The following is a 20,503-nucleotide window of genomic DNA, read 5'->3' on the forward strand; positions in this document are numbered from 1 at the left end:
TTGTATTGCACATTTTGCAGGATATTTTAAAACAAAGGTTCAAAAAACTCTTCCAAGATATTTATCATTGCTTATTTCTGTGTTTGAAAAACCAGTTATCTGCACTAGTGAAAGGCAGGAGATCTAACATCTCCAGGTACAATGTGGAAAATATATACAGCCTTCCCATTCCCAGATGTTAATTTCATGTTATTGGAACGTTAGATTATTGCTTTCCCGTCTGCATTAAGTCTGATTACCCTGAAAGTGTATCTAAACTTACCTTTCTTTATTTGTGTTAAATGCCGCACCACATTTATTTGTGAGGCATTTCTGAGAGTGAACTTATGTCTGTTTTAAAGGTACAAAATCACGATATGTATATACTACTTCACAAGGCTTCTAACTCACATTTCCCTTTCTGTGTTTCCTCACGCAGAGCCCCATCCCACAGGCTCGGGAAAGTCCAGGTGGAAGCAACCTCCCACACACCGAGGCTCCGGTCTAGACGCTCTTTCGGCCGTGCTGGAAATTCCCTTTTTGGCACCGGCCCTCACGCAGCCGGGCGCTCCCAGCCCTCAGGAGCCCGCACCAGCGGCACTTACTGGCGGCGCCTCCCGGCTCGCTTCCTGGCAGCGTTAACGGGGCCCCTCGTCCTGCTCGGGTACGGAGGGGCTCCTTCCCCAAGGAGAAGCCCTCGCTAAAGCCGCTGCTGCCTCAGGCTGTCGGTTTGCCTTCCTCCCTTCCTTCTTTCCTCCCAGGGTAGCGGAGAGAGCGCCGGCCCCGCGCGGCTCCGCCGCCGCCATTTTGGGACGCCGGCGGGCGGTCTCCATGGCAACCAGGAAGGGGCGGACATCGCGCGGGGTCACCGCTAGCCCGGCCCCCTCTTAAAGGAGCAGCCGCGGCGGCCCCGCGGTGCCGGGCAGGGTCTGACCCCCGCCGCCGGTGCCACCAGCGACCCGCGCCCCGGCCGCCCCCTGGCCGCCCCGAGGGGGGACATTCCCGCGGACCCGAGGTGACGACCCCGGCGGAGGGATACCGACCGCCGCCAGCGGCTCCGCCGAGCGCAGCGAGCGGGCCGCGCTGCGGNGGGCCCCGGCGGGGCCCCGGCGCCAGGAGAAAGTAGTCCCGCGGCCTCCCCCTCGCGCCGCTGGAAGGGGTTCGGCGGCGGAGGCGGCGGACGAGGCGTCGCTCGGTGCTGCGGCTTCAGCTGATAATTGAAGGGAAGCGAGGCGGCTGCTGCCGGGAGGAGGGAGGCACGGAGCGTCTGCGGAGGCCGCACCGGGACAAACTAGGTACCCGGGGCCCCTCCGCTCGGTCGGGGGGCGCCGGGGAGGCGGGCGCGGGGCGGCGGGGCGCTCGCTGGGCCCCTCGGCGACTCCGGGCCGGGCCTGTTGTGTCATCCTGGCATTAGCCGAGCTGCCCTTCCTGGCGGCCCGGGGCAGGGGGAGGGGAGCGGCGCCATCCCGGAGCATTGTTGCGGATGGGGGTGGGGGGGCGAATGGGAGCCGGGAGCGACGCGGCGCCGTGCTGGTGAGTGTGTGGGGCGGCCCGGAGGGCTGGAATGGGGCCCTCGCCGTGCAGGAAAGGGGTGGAAACGGAGCTGACAAAATGGCCAGGCCGTCCCCGGGCCCGCTGCAGGGCTATCCCTCGCCCCCCCGGCCCGGGCTGGGGTGCCGGGGCCGCCTGGCCTCTCCCGGGCCGCCCGGCGGGGAGGGGGGCGGCAGCGCGGCCGCCCCTCGGCGGGCCCTGTGTGGCTGCTGATACAAAAGGGCAGTGTCAGTGTTGACACTGCCGTGCCGATTTCGATGCCCTTCCCTGTCTTCCCTCCCCCACTCCGCTTGGCCCCCTTTTCCTTAGTGGTCCTTTCTTTCCCACCCCCCCCCCCCCCTTTTATTTTTTTGTTCCCCTCTAAAAAATGTAGGGAATATCTTAAAGGAAAAAAATAGCATTTTCCTTTTCTTTCCTTCCTGCCCAGCTCGGTAAAAATGCTAAACAATCGGCCGACGTCCATATTTCACGATCTTTTTTAGGGGGAGGAAGAAGGTGGGCAGAAAACGGAGGCGCCCGTGGGGTCGGAGTCACAAAGCTGGCTGCCCACGAAAGGGATTATTTTCGCAGCTAAATGTTTTCGAGCTGATGTTTTTCTTGTTTTCAGTCAAGAAGCAAGTTGCCTGGTCCTTGCGTTCGCTTGCATAATGCGTCGTACTTGGAGGCTGATCAAACGCTGGGTTCTGCCTTTCCTGCCTGGCTCTTCCTCCTTCCCTTTTCCCGGGGGGCTGGGTCGTGGGACCAGCCTGAGGGGGCTGCTGGGGCTCCCGGCTGCTGCCCCGCTGGTCGGGGAAGGGCAGGAGCCGAGGCCGGGGCTCTGGCCAGACCTGCAGGCCTGTCTTCCTGTGTCCAACTTTTTTATTGTTCCCCCTTCCCCCTTCCGAGTGCCCGGGCTCTCCGGCAGGCGGGGGTTTGCACGGCTCGGGAGTCCCAAAGTCTAGACGGGGAACCGGAAAATAATAGGGGAAAGAATGGAAAGTTATGTCAAGGGCTTTGGGGGAAAAACATCGACGTATCGAACAAAGGTCCTGCCTGTGCTGGAGAGAGAGGCCTGCATGTGAGGCCTGATTGTGTCGCATTTACACACGGGGAAGAAATGAGTGCTTGGTACTGGCCTAAATTTATTCTGTAAGTCTGGCATAGAACTTAGGAACGCTTTCAGAGAGTGTGTAGTTTGTTTTGGGAGTGTTTTTATTATGTGTAGCAATCCAGTAATAATTTTTATTTTAAATCTTTTTTTTCCCCCTAAAAAGATAGTTCAAGTTGTTGTTTTTTTTTCTTCCTGCCTTGTTCAGCAGAAATAACACTGATTCAGAGCTTCTAACACTGTAATGCAAAACTTAACTCAGACTAACTTCCACGGTTTGTGTTGTGTATAATATGAATTTTGAGCTTCCTGGTGCTTTAGAGGCTGCCATAAAGAGGAATTGAGTAGTTACCAGTTGATAAATTTGAAGTACATCTATCATAATGAGAAAGGACTTCTGAGCACTTAAATTAATTTTTCAAGATTTTCTTGTAGGAACTGACATTGTGGGTATGCTTTTGTAAGACTTTAAAAGCTAGAGAAAGCATTCCTGTGATTATTTCTGTTTATCTCTGATGTAGTTTCTTTTTTTCAGTTCTTTCTCCCTCTTCCAGTCTCAAAATGAGAGTTCCAATTGTACAGGGTTGGAGTGTTTTTTGGGGTTTTTTTTGGTTTTTTTTTTGTTTGGTTGGTTTTTTTAATTTTTAAATTAAAAATTTTTGGTGTTTGATTTCTGAGGTTTCTGAGATTTATTAAGATTTTTGTTAAGCTATAAGTTTTTAAGCAAGTTCTATTTTATATATGTAAAAATATATGTAATGGACATGAAAGTACTGGAAAAATAACTATATCTTTCTGGTTTTTTTGGTAGCTTAATAAATATCAACAGGAGCTAAATGTATTTATGAAAATACTAGTATTTCAGTTTTTGCAGCTGATATTTTAACAAAGTATGTTGTATATGAACTAAGAAATTTTAAAACAGTGACTAAATCCTGAAAATAATACTTAATGTTTTTGGCAATATACATGCTTTTAATTTGTAATAGTTTCTGTATTTATAAAATGCAGCTGATTGTGAGCAGCTCAGTTCTTTTGATTTTAAATGCAAAGGTGGTTTTAAATTTTATTGTTTGGTGTATCTTATTGTTGCATTAGAAATACAGGTAATCAGATTTTTTTCCCCTTTCTTAGGGTTTTTCTGATAAAAATGAGTAGTAAACTTGAATTAACAACCTTTAAGTCTTCAGTCTCCAGATGGTTGCATAGGTAGGAACCTAAAGGTGTCTTAGCTGTTAGTAGAAAGATTGTAGGTCATCCACAGTGTGGCATTACTGCTTATTAATATAGCAGATCTACTTCAGTGGGAGTGCCAACCTGTTGAGTAAGAGCTTATGAAAATGGAGTCTTTCGATGTCTTGCAAAAGTTTTTCAGGTCAAAGTGGCCATTAGGGGAAATATTCTGCATCTTCCCAGTAAATGAATAATCAAAGCTGTCATTCCTAATCAGGAATCATGCACAAGTTTTTGTGTGGTTTTTTTTTTTTTTTAAGTTTTCCTTTTTGTATTGTACTTTTGACTGTCTTCAAACCCAGAGTGTAAATATTACAGAAAAAAAAAATTGTAATTAAAACTTTTTCTTATAGACTTATTCCAAAATTTGAGGCCTAAAGCTATAGGTTACAACTACACTATTCCTTCTGCAGCAGTGTAGCAAAAATAAAATGCATTTGTCTTTCATGCCATCAGTGGAGACATGCTCAATTTCCATGTGGATCCTTAGATCACTGATAAATACAGTTACTCTGCAGCAGTCCAGAAGCATAACCTGACTAAATTCCTTTTATTTCTAAGTGATGAGGCTGAAGCAGAAGTAGAAAAGGTAGTAAGTAAACTACATGTTTGTACCTAATTTGCAGCGAAATGAATCTCACAGGTATCTGTGTTAATATTGTATTTATGGGCCATGCTATGTCTTCTAACAAACTACTTGGTAAGCATCATGTAGAACACTTTTGATCATGGATCTGTCTTGTGCGACACTGAGGCTAAATTTTTATGACAAAGGGTAATCAAATACTGAAGTTGTACAACATGGTCAACTATGGCCTTGGCAAAAACTTAACCCAGAATGTTTCTGGGATCTCCCATTGGCCTTTGGATGATCAGTGTCCTGTTCATCACTTGTCAAATTAGTAAAACTTCCTATAAAGCACTTTGTTGACTCTGTTATGCTCTTTTCATCAAGGTGTCACTGCACTGTCCTATTCAGTGCTGACTCTGAAGATAGTAGCACATTGGATTTTTTTTTAATAGAGTTAATGTATTAGCTTTGGGTGATTGCTTAGTTTTCTGAAGAAGTAGTATTTTAAATGTGCTCTTAATATTTTAATCATTACATAGTACCACAACAGATTTATGGTAGTATATGAAGCAAACTTGAGGGTTTCCGTAGTTCAGTTTTAACGTAGAACATGAGGTTGGTAACTGCAAAACAAAGTCATATTAACTTTTTTTTCCTGCTGGTGTGGGTTTTTTTTTCAATTTATGTGAAATGAAGTGCTTCTCAAGGAGTGAAACTATTTTCACGGTTCTCAGTGGTGAGCAATAATGAAAAAAAAATGCTTGTATGTACCCACTTGTCTCAGGATTGCTTTTTTAAACAAAACAGTTGCTGAATTAATGTTTTAAAGTTATCTTCTGCAAATTAAGAAATTTTAACTACCTATCAAGTGTACAGTGTCTGTGGAGGACAGAGTCAAGTGAACTGGCTTCTCCTGCCTGCTTCCAGATACCAGCAATGGTTGCTTGTACAAAGTTCAGTTTGAGGAGCAATTGTTCTAATCCTGCCATCAAGTTGGTAGAGTCCAACTGTGTAAATATGTATATTCTCCTTCAGCAGCAAGGGTTCAAGCACATGGAACCAAATCTGTTTGCTCTCCTTGTCTGGGATGATGCTTGTCTTGCAAGGTGCTGACTGTTGCCAGTCTAACTCAACTCATGAAGGTGCTTGGTACAAATATGGCAGCAAACTGCCCTAGGAGCAGTAGATGGTCAAGTCTGTAAGGAAAAATGGAAATATTGTTTTCATATAGGAGTAATGGAAAACTTAGGTGTCTTAAAAGAAGTTAATCATGATAGTTTAATATTGGATTTCAATATTGAAGATGCATGAGAAATACTAGCAACGATGTTCAAGCCATGGTTACCCTCAGTTGCTCTAGAAAAGCCTCTCTTGTAAGGACTCATACAGTAAGTCTGTTTGGAAAGTTTGGAAACCTCAGGAAGTTCCTTGGCCCTTTTCACATTTGACTTCTTATACCCTTGAGTAGTTTTTCATTGATTAGAGCCTGCTAAAAAGAGGTCCATTTTCTTGAGTGATAAGAAAGGACCAAAAGCTTACAAACATACAAAGGTATTCTTGGAGAAGAAACTGGAATGATTCTATCAGTGTGTAGTAATACTATGCTGGCTCATGGACTGGGAGGGAAAAATCCAACTTTCTCAAGTGTTTTCTATATGATTTGCTTTGATAGTGTCCACAAGAAAGTGCACATGCTGAACTGCAAAGATCTGACATTTATGAAAGGTATGAAAGGGTCTGAGTCATCTTCTGGAATGTGAACCTTGAGTTGTAGGGAGCAATTTGGTGTTTCACATTGGAAGCTGAGGTCCCTGGTACTTTTTAAATAAGATGGCCTTTTTTAAGATCTGAAAGGCAAAGTATATTTCACATTTATTCTACTTTCAGAGCAACTTGTTGCTGACAACTTGTGTTGCGTTTCATAAAGTCCAAATAACTGAACTTAATGTAAAGAAGGGCAAATAGTTGCTTGACTTCTGTAAAGCTGGAAATAAAAGAATACAAATATGTTATTTGTTTTCTGAGGTATGTATGTTTTTTTGGGAACAGAAGTGTTAAACTTTCAGGAGGCTGTCAAGCCCTGAGGTGGGCATTAGACTTAATACTTGCAGTGTGCACCTCTGTCAGTTTTGTGGCTGGCTGTTTGAAGCATGGTTAATACTGAGTTTTGTTAATGCAGAGCAGTAACTAGGTAGTTATGTTTGCTTTTAGAATGCATATGTGTGTTCTGTTCTCTCTCATTTTTCTCCTTCTCTGTCTTCTTACTTGTCTTACTTTGAGCTTGTGATAGTTTGTCTTAGCACCTCTGGGTAGGAGAAATGATCTCTCTGTACATGTGAAGTCTGCTCTGTACCTCTGCTCTAGTCCAAGGCTGCTTAGATGTAATATCTCTCTGTACATGTGCTTATGTGATTGAAGTCTGCTCTGTACCTCTGCTCTAGTCCAAGGCTGCTTAGATGTAAAAGTACAGGTAAATAAGTGTGGAAGTCAAAAATACACTCTTGTATAGTATCTTCTGAGTTGACATTGAGTTTTTGTAGGATCAAGAGCAACATAAATGAGTTGAGGCACCAAAAAAGAAAAGTTGGAAACAATGCATAGTAATACTAGTCAGGGTGGACTCCAATATCCCCCATGCCTGCCTCCTCCTCCTTCCCTCCAGCCCTAAAGAAAAGGAAAAAAACCACCTGCATCCCACCCACTCATCAAGGGACTTGAATTACATGTCCTTGATACTGGTATAATGATGAGTTGCTTACTTTAACTCCTGCTGTTAGTGAGGAGAAGCTCTTTTTACATTATATATGCCTTTGTGGAATATGTGGTAGATGAGTGTTTTTGGACGAGGCAGTACTGTAAGATGTGGTTAATGTCAGGGCTAGAGGATGCCATCTTATCCAAGTTAATAATGTTCTGTGTCTTCTAATGTCAAATCCCTTATGTAATTAGCTTATTCAGTGTAGGGAGTGTCCTGTCCTGGAAGGTGTGTGCAGTGTAACTGAATCTTCTGATCACAGGTGAGATGTGGCTGTGCATTTAAAGAGGACAAATGAAGAAAGCAACTGAGGGTGCATATTAATAGGCTGTATGCTGAATTTAAACTTGAAACTCTGCCTTCCTTAGAGAGTGTTTTCTTCCTCTTTATTTTGGGGATACACGTTATTTATAATCAACTTACTGACTGTGAACTAGTTTCTCCTTACAACTTCACTTGTCTTGAGCTTTGCAGTTGTTTCAGGTGTGATGGCTTGATGAACTCGCCCATTGTACAGGGGTGAGGGGAAGGTAGGAAATTGCTCAGCTGAACAAGGACAGCAGACAGTCATAAGCTGTGTCAATAAGCCTGAGTGAGCAGCACCTGAGAAGCAGCTACACAGCTAGGTAGGTACATATGAGATCTTTAAGTTAAACAGCTGGAGAAAACACAATTTCAGCTGAATCTCATTTAATGAAGGGAATGGAAGCTGCATAACCAGCAAACTTTAAACCACAGTTTCAAGTGTTACAGGTTGTACTTGGAAGATCTGCTGCAGTCTCTTCTACAGTGTTTTTCAAGTTTATATGAGGATAATGGTTGCTGCCATATCTTACTCTGGTAATATTCTGCCTGTTGTATTTAGCAGATGGTAGTCTACAGTAAAAGACTGGTAATAAAAATTAAGAATTTAATTATATCATAAGATTGTAGATTAAAGAAGTTAGTTTCACTCCCTTATTCTGTTACAAAAAGCTTGGCAGAAGAACAGATACATTCCTTTGCCAAAAGTAAGATAGGAAATGTGCATTTGCAAAATTTCCTCCATGGCAGCTCTTAAGTTGATACAGTTCTGCTGTATATTTGTAGACTTGTAAACAAACAGCCATGCTGGATACCTGACTCTTGACAGCCCCTCAGAACTTTCACTAACTGGAATTGGAGGTAGCATGTTAAGGGAAGTGCCATTGCACACCTCAGTCTGCACATTTAAATGCTCCATGGCGTGGAGAAAGCGAGCTCTTATCAGATGAATTGTGAAGAGGAAAGATGAACTTTGTGAAATTTATGATGTGAAGAAATCACTTTAATGCTTTTGGTTAATGCTGACATATTTCAGCACTATGGCCATATTTTTTTAATAGTTTAGAGATTCTTGATGTATTATCCAAATTAAACCAGAGTTGGAGCAGAATGAACACTGAAAATTCCAATTTTATTGTGCTTTATGGAGAAGAACTCAAGTAAGCTAGAACCTGAGAACTATATAATTAAAAACTGGGGGTAAATAGGAATGTAGTGATGAGTTATTTTTTTGGGAATACATTTAAACTAAATGTAAAGTTGTCTGTGAAACTCCACTGAAGTGACAGGCCAAGTAATCTCAATCTGTCACTTTCAAAATACAATGCAGTGACCATACTTGTTGCTATGCTTCATGGCTTCCAGAGGTTCCTAAGGTGTATGCCCTGCTCTTCCACTGTCACAGACTTAGCCAAAAGCTGTTAAAACTATTCTTGTAGTTTAAATATAGTAGATTCCTATTAAGTAACAAGTCAATGGATAAACAATTGTATCATCTGTTTTTCAAAACATCTTAATTCATTTATTTTATTCAGATGAAATCTTGGGTTTATATCAGATTGAGATCTCACACTTGAATGCAAACTGTGATTCTTGCTGGTAGTACCTGTAGTGTTATCAGGAACACTCAACTCCCTTGACCTGTTCTCAGCAGTTTGCCTGTGCTAAACTAGGCAGACTATGCTAAACTTGCTTCTGTTTGTGGCATTTGTTTGTTGGTTTCACATTTACCTTGCAATTACTGGAAACACCCATCTGTGTTATTATTTTAATTAATTTAAATTGAAATAATTTTAATCCTATTTTAGGGGTGTTGGAGCATCTTAAAAACTTTTCTCAGAAGTAAGCCATGTAGATTGCTCTGCATTACCAAATTGTATAGTGTGTTTTAATTTAAAAGCTGTTCCCCTTCAGCTAAAAAATGATTTCTTCTTCCCTAGACTTGCAGATTGGCAATACTGTTTTCCTCTACCAAGATGGTATCAGGCTACTTGGAAAGTCAGCTCAGTAAGATGGCAAATCAAAACCAGATAGCAGGTGATAATGCTAATTGATCTAACAGCAGAGTTCAATTAGTATTTTGACTTTCTCTGTTGTGTAGCCCAGTCTGAAACACCAGTTAAGTTGAATGTTAGCAACTTGGTTACAAAATTTCTCTGTTGCATTTTCATAGGACTCCTATGTTTTTTGTCTGCTAGTTCTACATGAAGCTCTTTCCACCTTTCCACAAATGAAATAACTGATTTGGTTTTTGGAATATATTAACTTTGGCAAGCTTCCTCCCCTCTCCCCCCCCCACCCCCCCCGTCATGTGGCAGATATCAAACATGAACATATGGGCACAGAGTGACACAGCAATAGAAGGATCAAGCTGGATAAACAACCTCTGCACAGACTAGCCCTATCCCAAAGTGTGGTATATGGTTTGTGGTTTTTTTTATTTTTAAATCCTAGAACTTGCTGCTTACTGCAGTAACTTGCTTTGTGGAGGGCTGTCTTCTGCCTCCCCTCCTCTTTCCCAGGAGAAGGTGTGGGGACAAGTTTTCTCTCTTCAGTCATAACAGAGCTTCAGTGGTAGGTACCGTGGGACAAGAAGGACAGGAAATGCTTCTCAAATTGTAGATAATAGAGGTGTTGGCTTCTTTGCAGTGTCTTCTCTGACTTCTTAATACCTTCTGAGAAAGGGGATGGCTGTTACAATAGCAAGAATGGTGTTCTAGTTACTTCCTGAACCAAAAGATGCAAAGCGTGGGACTAGCTTTTTGTAGGAACTGAGCCTTAAAAGAGATTTTTGTACCTGAGCAGCATGAGCATCTCCTCTCTCTAGTGGGCATGGCAGGACAACAGAACTTGTTAGTTGTCTGTAAGGACAATGAAAACTCTCTGGGAGTAAGCTTAGTAATAAATCTCACACTTGCCTTTTTAATTCTTCAGTCCTTATGGGATGTTCTTTCAGCATGTCATATCTCAAAATTTAGGATCATCTAATTTCCAGCCTGAAAGTTCCTCTTAATTGTTTGCCTGCTAACTGTATCAAGACTTTGCTCTCTATTTTCCTCTCTTGATGTTTTAGTCTTAGCACTTACTCAAAGTATTTACAACCTCTGTTTGCCTGCTAACTGTATCAATACTATGCTCTCTTTATTTTCCTCTCTTGATGTTTTAGTCTTAGCACTTACTCAAAGTATTTACAACCTTGTTGCCCAGCTAAATAATATAGGTTTTATTAGTTAACTTCTTTAAGATAACCCTTCTGATTTTCAGCTGGAATTCATGTCCCTTGCTAAAGGCCCACTGTGCTGGGGTAGAGTACTTCAGATAAGCACTGAGAGTTCTCAGTTACTTGGTAATGGAGCATGCACCTAAGCATTGGTTCCTCTTCCACACCTCCTTTCCCATTCCCCTCCAGCATCACTGGGAGGAACTGGAATGTGCTGACAGGGTTTGGCTTACAGCAAATGCTTTTTGGGTTCAGTACTGAGGTACAACATCTCCACGTTGAGTGCTAGTATTGTACTTCATAGCATTGCAAGTGTCTCTTTAAAAATAATTTACTATTCCATATTTTGGTATACCCTTACTGTTTTGGGAGAGGGACAAAGGAGAGAAAAGGGGCCTTGCAAGTTTTGATAATTTTGGAAAAAGGGGAGTTTTAAGGGAAGAGCTCTGTGTTTAGATAACCATATCACCTGTGTAGTTATGGAAATAAGCAAGGCTATAATGATAACAAAGTTTTCTTCTTAGTTCATAGTTTTCTTCTATGGGTAATAGTCTTCCATCATTACAAACACTTTCTGTTAAATTAGTGCAGTGATGCAATCTGTTTGGATGCTACTTAAAAGCAATTTAAATAGTCTTGGGTTTAACAAAACAGAAATAAAATATTAATGACCTCTCTTTTGTGAGCCAGGAAACAGTAACAAGTGTCCAGAGCTCTGCTGTCAAAAACCAAAATCTTTTGCTTCTGGAGCCTGTTGATGTCCTCCTGTCATTACTGAAGTATGATTTCAAGATTTAATACCATTACAAGTTGAACATTATTGCCTGCCTTCAAGTGTTAAAAATGTTTAAGCACCCACAGCTTACAGAGATACTATTTTCCAGTTGTTTTTCAAAACCTTGGGCCTTTGACTGTTAGTTCGGAGTAGCTGTGAATATTTTAAGTCCCGATACATCTGAATGGTATTTTTACTTGAGTGTGTGTGCTGTAACCCAGCTTTGAAGCCCAGCAGGTGGAAGCTGTAGTCCTCATCAGAGAGTACATTTTGCTAAACTTTGAAACTTTGGTTCAATGAGAATGTCCATCTATATAAGTTCATTTAACTTAAACAAATAAAATGTCATTGCACTACTGACATAGGGAAGGCAGGTAGGCTGTCCTGTGTGAAGTACTTGAAAAAGAACAGACTTTGTCTCTCAGGAAAGGAGAAGGCCTATTCCTGGAAATACAGTCAGCACTAAGGGTATCTCTTTAAATAGTAATTTGGTTTTTTAAAGCAAAGAGACAATTCTTCCTTACTGTATTTTTTGTACCGCTTTAGGCTGGAGGACTTTAAATACCTGAGTTTTGTGTAAAATACCTAGTTGCCAGCTGAAGGCTAACTTAAGGAGGAGAAAAAGTGAAGTGCAAAAGTATGTACAAGTATTCAGTTTTCATACCACTGATTCTAGCCGTGTTGTCAAAAATGTTACAGGTATACCAGGAGAGAGTTCTCAGGCATTCTAAAGATGTTAACCTGCCATGCCTAAGGTTTGAATGACTGAGTCAAGGAATTCAGAATCTCAAGAGTTCTGTGCCTATGGATTCAGGAATGCTGCTCAGAGATTACTGAGTGTGACACGTAGAGGAGATGCAAGCTACTGTATTTACTCAAATTTTCACCTAACCCTGTGAGACATAGCTGAGTTGGATAAGGGCTTATCCAACTTGTGAGCCCTTATCCTTGCTTTATGCATATGATCTACCTGGTTAAAAAGCCTGCTTCAGAAGGAGTTGGGCTTTCTGTTGACAACATCAAATGCAGGATGTGACTAGTGCATGCCCAGACCTGTGGCAGCTAGAAGCAGCAGTTTAACCTATGGCAGAATATAGTGATTTAAATGTCTAAGCTTAGCTTAGATGCATCCAAAAGCAAGGTAGTTTGTTACTCCTTGATAGTATTCCAGGTTATGACAACAAACTAGAAATGCATTTACTCTTGGGGTGTGTTTGCTCTATTGTTGGGAAGGCTGGTGGCCCAGCTTTGAAGTGGGATTAACTTGAAAATACAAATTTGTGACTGGCTATCATTTAAACTGTTTTGTTCTTTGTACTTGAATAGACTGGAATAATGTTTGTGACGGAGAGTGGAGGAGAAGCTCATGTAATTTCAAGTTGCTTCATCAGAATTTGAAAAGTTTAACTTGTGACAGTTGGTGATAGATCAAAATGTCAGGTTTTAAATTGTCTATTTCAGCTTGTACAGATGCAATCTATATTTTGGACCAACTCCCTAAGTTTCATGTGCTGAATTTTAACGTGAAAACGGTCTGCACTGGCATAATAGTGAAGCTTGTGATTGGGCTCTATCCCCATACCCTCTGAGGTGTGTGGAACTAAATACATGTAATAGTTGGAAACTGCCTTCTGTATAGTACACAAGACATCCATGTAGGTTTGGATTAGAGCAGCTAATTGACCTTCCTGTTTTATCTAGGTGAACATACTAGGATGTCTCCCAAGAAATGTAGTTGGGATTTTTAGCTTCCATCAGTACTTGATATTCTTTGGGAGAAATAATGGAGTTCAGCTGAGCAACTGCATAGTGCAGACTCACGGCTCTAATGCCCTGAAGTCTGGCCTGTTTGCTTTCTCTCCTTAGTCTGTGCTGTAACTTCAGTAGTGAGTTAAATATTGTATGAAGAGTATAAAGGAGTGTAATCACCTCTAAGCTTAGAATTAACGGAGTTACAAAAAACCCCAAAAAACAAGTAAGTGTTTGGCTCAGAGCATCTGTCATACTTGAAGATGTACAGAATATTTATGCTGTCATTTTGATTAAAAAGTAGCCATTATAAAATACAGACTATGATGCCACATCTGAAGTGTTTTCCTTGAAAATGAAAAAGTACTTCTGAAACTTTCAGGCTGTTATCATGCAACTGTTTAATATAATAAACACTGCCATGTTAGTAATATGCTAGTGGCATATTCTGCCATTGATATAAGAAAAAACAACTCTGGAATTCTGCTTTGAAAATTCAATATTGTATGCTTTATATCCTCCACTTTCTACCAAAATAGACATTTAATAGACAATAGTTTCAATTAGTTTTTCATAGATAACTGCATGTTTGGAGAGCTGTGTTTTCATCAGCTTTCAGTTATGTGGAAGAAGTTTGTGTTGGACAGATCAGGCTGTTTCCAAATAGCAGTACATGATATCTGTGTCCCAAAACCCGTCTGTCAGGGGAGCCTTTAAATACAAAGTAAACATACAGATAAATTTTGAAAAGCATAGAATAAAGACCCAAAGTCAGTGCAATAATTTGGCATCTTTGGTAGCTAATAGGGGTTGAGGTGCTCTCCTTAGCACATCATCTAGTAGTTGATGGGAGAAAAGACTGAAAGCATTTCCAAGACTTGACATTGGGAAATGGAGGTGTTAAAGATACTGGGATTACTGGAATGCTTTTTTGCCCATTAATCATATGGGGGATGGGGATGTGCATGCTCCTGGGTGGCTTCGGTTTGCAAAACAGAATGAAGAGTAAGAGAGGCTGCAGCCTTTAGGAACTATGTACATCCTACCTGTGATATGTAGGATACTGTGCAGAGGGGAGGGAAGAAACTGGCTCACTTCAGATATTTTCTGTCTTTCTTTACAAGCCTGTGTGCTTCATATTCTTTTTTTTTTTTATCTTTCCCTGAAGCCACTCCATTCCCTGTATGTTTTTTACTAAAGTGTTGTAAAGAGTTATTTTATCTTACTCCATGATGAAGCTGACCTCTCCAGTTAAATATCCTTGTTTTTGTCTTCCTTACTAGTAAATGGATTATGAGTGGATGAGAGTAAAGAGGATGATGTGGAGTAGTTTTGGAGTGTCTTACAGATATTCTTTAAGGGAAAAAGCCCAAACCACAAAAACAAACCAGAAAGACAAAAGATCTTGCATGGGAGTTGAGTGAACTTTGCCTCCAGTTCAGTGTCATATTATCAGTATGGGGTTATTTTCATGTTTGCAAAAATGTATTTTAGGAGTGTAGCAAGATGGATGCATTGCCTCACTTACATCATTGATGTATACACTGAGCACTTAGGAGAGACACTGTCTTCCTTTTCTCTCTTCCTCGCCCGATTCTTTTTCGGTCCTAGACAAGGCCAAAAATAATGTGTTGTTTTTCAGGGCAGTAGGTTGTAGGTTTGTTCATAAAGCATAGTTAATCATTAGTGTTGGATGAAAGGTCACCAGCATAGGAGACAACTCTGTCAGTATTGTGATTGGGTCACAGAGCAAATTGCAAGAGCAACGGCTTATCAAACCAGCTACTGTAATATCTTCTTAAATAATCATTTTGATCAAGCTATAGAAAACTTACAGCTCTGCTTCTTTTATGAGTGTCTCAGGGTGGTGAAGAGATTGTGTTTTTCTGTTGTGTGTTCTGTATTCATCAGAGAGCAGCAGTTTAGCTGGAAGGTAACAAAAAGCCTTGAACAGATTTAGGCGGTACCTGTTGGAACATTTTTTTGTCAGAAAGTAAGGAGCCTTTCTTCCAGCCCTGAAGTGATTGACTATTGACAAGAAATTCAGACTTTGACAAACCTGGCCATGCTAGGACCCCAGGAAAAACACCTCATTAGTGTGAACTTGTTAGTCTTGTGAACTGTAACATATGGGCATAGTTACAGTTGTTCCTGTTCGAGGAAAGTGTGTGGGTAGCCTGGGAAAGATGAAGTAAAAATCATTGGTGAGGTGAAGCAGAAAAATGTCCTAGTGGTACTTGCACATAAGGGAAGGGGGAAAGGAATTTGTTGCAGACTTTTTTTGTGTGTATTTGGTAATGCTGAGTTTTTGTCTAGCTTAAAACTAAGACTAAATCTAGCATCCTGCTAAAAAGCACTTCAGAGAGCTCTAATATTTAGTTTTGCTCAAGGTCAGCATCATGTACAGTGCCTTGTTCCCACAACTTCTCATGTTTTATTTGTGGAGCAATGAGAAGGTGTAAATGTGCAGAGTGGAGTAGACACTTGTCTAAAAAGTGTGCCATAAAGTTGTTTAATTTCTTCATAAAGCTCTGGCTTCTGAAAACTTTTTCCATGACTGTAAAAGTTTGAACCTTCCTTAAGTACAATTGTGGGACCTACATATATTGTATATTGTTCCCCGTATTTAACATGAAAGAATAGCTCTGAGCACTGTAAAGTCATGATCTTACAATTCATAGGATCAATTTAAAGACAGCTTAATCCTTAGTGTTTAACACATGTTTCTTGGGTTGTGGCTTTGTTTTGCTCAACTTTACACAGAACTTCTGTTTATACAGGTATTTGGTAGGCAGTTTGGTTCATGATTTCATACATGGTAAATGTTGTTAATTGTGCCTGTGTCAGTCATTTGGCATGTGTATTGGAGCTTCCTCCTAATTACATCACTCTAAGATATAATGTAAATATATAAATTTTTCCATAGTCGACAGAATATGTCTCTGGCACATAATTCCAAGATGCCACTGGTTTAACCACTGCCCAGTTTAGGAAACTTCAATGTGTTTTAATCCCTTTGTTTGTTGTTACAGTGTTCTTGTGATAGCAAAAGATCCATATGCAGATCCAGTGCTGAGGAAGCCGGAAACTTAACCTGTTTTAATTGGATTTCTTCCTCAATGACTGCAATTAAACCATTTCCCAGATTGTGTCATGTGGTGTAGGGCTCTTGCTATGCATTAGGGCCTATTACCTTTTCTGTGTAGCATTTGGATCAAGTCTCTGTTCAAGGAGAACAACATAACCTGCTTGAGCCAGGGTGGGAAAGGAAGCTTCAACAGGCATTGGTCTGAATCAGTGCTAGACATCAGTGATTAGAAAAACAGCACGAAAACTCCTGAAATCCTGTTTTCTCCCAAACTTGTCTAAATTATGTTTTGAAGATGCAAAAATCTGAGGACCCATTCTAGGTGAGTAGAAGACAGATAGATAACTTATGCTTCCAAGGTCAGGTAGAAGGTTTTTTTTGAAATTTTTGTTTCTAGCTTTGTAGTTTTCCTCTTTAAGGCATGCTGCTATTACTGAACAGTTTTGTAGACTGATTTAGAGCTGAAGCAGAGTATTATGACAATGAAGACCCAGTCTTTTGCTTCTTTATCTTGTTTTTATAATACACTTAGACATGTGGTCTTGAGCTCATCTGTGGCACTTTTCTAATCCACATCTATAAGTCAATTGGTTTTGTTTCTTTTTCCAGCAGTAACTTCTGTGGCATCTGGTCTCTGAATTTCTTCAGTCCAGTGGCTGATTCAAGTTCTTGGCCTTTTGTTGTGGGTTTTTTGTTTGTTTGTTTTTTGCCTGTACCCTTCTAGTACCCATCTAGAGATACAGAGATCATTTGTGTTAATTCATCTTGTGTTAATTTAGACTTTGGGTGACCAAACCATGTTTTACTAGTCACTGAACTCACTAGGTCTCTCAGTAATTTAAGACAGCTTGGCAAAAGTTGATGAGGAATTTGGCAGGTCTCAGAAAAGCTTCCATGCTGCAACTTGGGGCACGTATTGTCTAACAGGCTCTGCAGGTAGGACGTGGCTGTGCACCATATCAGTATTTGTCTTGCTGTTGCACTTGGTTTTGCTTAAGGGCTGTGTGTGCCAGCTGCAGGTGAATGGCAAGCTGCAAATGAGGCACCATCTGGTCTGTGGCTTTGGAATAGGGAAGAGGCCTGGTGTTCCAGCACTAGGTTCTGCATTCAGTGTTGTAAGTAAATGCAGCTGTGCAGCTCAAAGGCAGCAGGGCATGAAGCATTAGTGGTGATGATTTTGAGTACTTCTTGGTTCACTTGCAAGATAGTACTGAAATAAACTACTAAATTGAAATTTGTATAAATCACTCAGCTAATTTTTTCTTTTTTTTTTCCTCTGGTAATAAATACCCCTTTTCCCAACTTTGCCACATTTCTTTTACTTGGTCTTAGCTTGACCACCTGCTTCTAGCTTGCCTTCTTTTCTGGCAGTGTCACTGATCTGTATTTCATGAAGGATTCTGTCCTTTGGTTCATGTTGTCTCACGGAAGATAAAGCTGCTCGTTCAAGTGAATTCCTGTCTTCTGAGTAGAGTCTTCTTCATTCTTGCCAGACAATGTGGTTTTGTGTTTGTTATGGTTTTTTTAATGTTTTTTGTTATGCTGTTAGTGAAAGCTTAGACCACTGTTCTGATAGTGACAACTAAACAGGAGTTTTTAGAGAGTCTGAAAACAAAGATCAGGTAAGATTTTACTTGTAGTGGTTATGATGTTTTTTAGTTAAAAGTGTGCAAGAAATGAAGAGTTCACATCATGTCGCTTTATGTAAAAACAGCATGGTTTTGGTCAGAATTTGTCTGTTGGAAAATGTGTTCTTTTCTGTTGGAGAGAGCTGCTTTTCTTTCATTTTAAAAAGGAAAGGAACTATTATTTTCATTGTTACTACAAGTTGCAACTACAATTCTATTAACACCTGGTAGCAGAATTCCGTTGTGAGGGTCTCATAGTGTAGATTTGTCAGTCTGTAACAGTAGTTTTAAAGGTCCTGTAGAGGTGAAGTCAAGACCTTGCTGTAGGACTGATTTGGCAGAAAAATTTTGCTCTGTGACACAAGTGTACAGAAGATAAAAATGTGAAGGTATTTGTTCCTCTCTTTTCCTTTGTTTCCCGTTGCTGTGACAAAGGGAAAAAAAAATCTATCAATAAAGATAGGAAACGTGATTCAGTATTTTGCAGCAAACATTTACTGTGTTTGTGTGTGCCTGTTCTCTGTGTGATCTAACAAATCTTTTGTGTTACTGACATGGCTTAAATACCTCTGGGCTGCTTCTGAAGTTGAGCTGTCTCTGGCTGGCTTGCAGCTATCCAGGTCAGACTATTCCTTGGTATAGATTGACTCAGGAGTTTCTGGCTTCTTATGCTTTTGATAATCTTCATGTCTCTAGCAAAAACATTAACTGCTGCAAAGTTGATGGAATTGTGCAACAAAACTTAATGTTTAGCTGGTTAAAAAGCTGAAATAATACAGAACACCGAATTTAGACTGAGAAACTACAGGTGTTGTAAACATGAAAATATTTTCTTGAAGCTTTGAGTCCTGGCTCTCTGCCACAGTGAGAGCATTCCCTTCCTTTGTTAATAAATTCAAGTCAAACCATATAGTGGAGAAAAACTTAGACAGAACTAGTTTAAACATGTTATGAATGGTGACATGGAAAAGTATAAAATGTGGTTTATTTGGAGAAGAACAACTTTAATATTTTAATTTTTTTACAAGGGCAAATTCTTTGAATGAAATAGTGAGTAAATGTTCTAGGACATTATTTTTATAGTTAACTCTATTACTCTTGCACTCAAAAACAAGAGGAATAGTAGCTGCTGACAGCACTTTCAATACATAATGTAAAACTACAGAGAAGCAGGAGAAAATAAATGCTTTCTATTTTTCCTAGTTTCTCCTTTGGATGAGGATCAAAGATGCTGACTGATGCGTGTGTTGTTTTGGGAACCAAAGTGCAGTCCAAAGAGTGACACAAATTGTCATGTTTCAGTCCTTGATGAACATAAGAGATAGAAAGCAGTGTTGGGCAGAATTGAAGAGGGATGCCCTCAAGAGAGACCATTATATTTGTTTCATGCTACTTTCTTAATTTTTCTCCTCAGACTGCAGTTCTTTCTTTCTTTCCTCTGAAAAAACAAACTATAGGAGTGAAGGCTTTTACTTTTACTGTCTTAACGTTAGGTAGCCCTCTCAACCACCCTGCAAGAGTTCAGTTAAAATTCAGACCTGGTTTTAATTTCTCAGTGCACAAATACAGTGATTTTTTTCCTTCAGTAATGAAATGAAGCTCAGGATTCCTGTGTACCCTGAACTGGGAACACCAGTTGTCCAACCAGACCTGATATACCTGAGCTTGTCCTTGTATCCTGTACAAGCTTTAGGTTTTTTGTTCCTTTAAGCTATTCAGATGAGTGGGAATGTTCTGCTGTCTAACTTCTGCAGGTGCTTAATATTTAAGTTTTTTTAGCTAACTTGTGACCCTCCCCTCCATCCATAGGTTTCTCTTGGTTCTTCAGCTGATAAGCTGGTTGTACTCTTGACTGCCAGTGGTAACTGTAGTTCTTGGTAATTTTGAGTAGTACCCCATTTGCTAACTCAATTTGACTTCTCCACTGCCCAGAAGAACTTATTGATGTTCAGGCTGTGGCATAAAGGCCAATCCATTGTTTTGATGGTTGTCAGTTCTCTGTAATTTTAATGGAACAAGTTTTTACATTTCTTACAGGTCTCTGAAGAAGTCTTTAGCTTTCCTTTCCCATACCAGGTTCAAGGAAAGGTCTCTGCACTCTCAGACTTCAAATTCAATTGACCTGCTTGAAGCAGGGGAGACTATTCAGCTTCTGCAACTCAGTCATTGTCACAGAACTGTTCTTATCACCACTGAAATATGTGATACATGTATTTATCTCGTATCTTCCAGTCCTTGCAGAAGGACAGTAGCCAGAAGTCAGTAGGTAAATGTGCTGCTTTGGTTGCTTGGGGTCATGGCATGGATGACCTTTTAGATCACATAATCCTGACAGCCTTGGCATTCCTCTAGCAAGTAGTGCTGTGCATCTTTTCAGAGGTGTGTTCAGGGTTCTTAGTGCCTGTGGGAACTTTTAAATCTTCTGGTTGCAGATAATGAGTATTTGAACTGCCATTTAGCAGTAAGAGTTTACAAATGTAGACTTGTGCTCTTCTTCCTTCCTCTTTTATACAGAAACTTTCTCAACAGTTGTCTATGTCATTAGACATATATGCATAAATGCA

At 40.7% G+C, this 20,503-nt stretch overlaps 1 protein-coding gene across 10 annotated transcripts in view; it reads left to right on the forward strand.

Annotated features, from left to right (window-relative positions):
• The first annotated feature begins 861 nt into the window (after positions 1–861).
• The window catches only part of TRIP12 (thyroid hormone receptor interactor 12), a 78,919-nt gene continuing 59,277 nt past the window's right edge, over positions 862–20,503 (forward strand). For 6 of the 10 annotated variants that reach the window (XM_039722426.1, XM_039722431.1, XM_039722433.1 and 3 more), the window contains exon 1: positions 1,060–1,274. The gene's annotated coding sequence lies outside the window, so the exon portion shown is untranslated. The other 4 variants (XM_039722428.1, XM_039722430.1, XM_039722429.1 and 1 more) reach the window with 4 other exon arrangements.

Source organism: Passer montanus, unplaced genomic scaffold (genome assembly GCF_014805655.1).
Source record: "Passer montanus isolate IOZ18808 unplaced genomic scaffold, ASM1480565v1 scaffold48, whole genome shotgun sequence".
Lineage (NCBI taxonomy): Eukaryota > Metazoa > Chordata > Aves > Passeriformes > Passeridae > Passer > Passer montanus.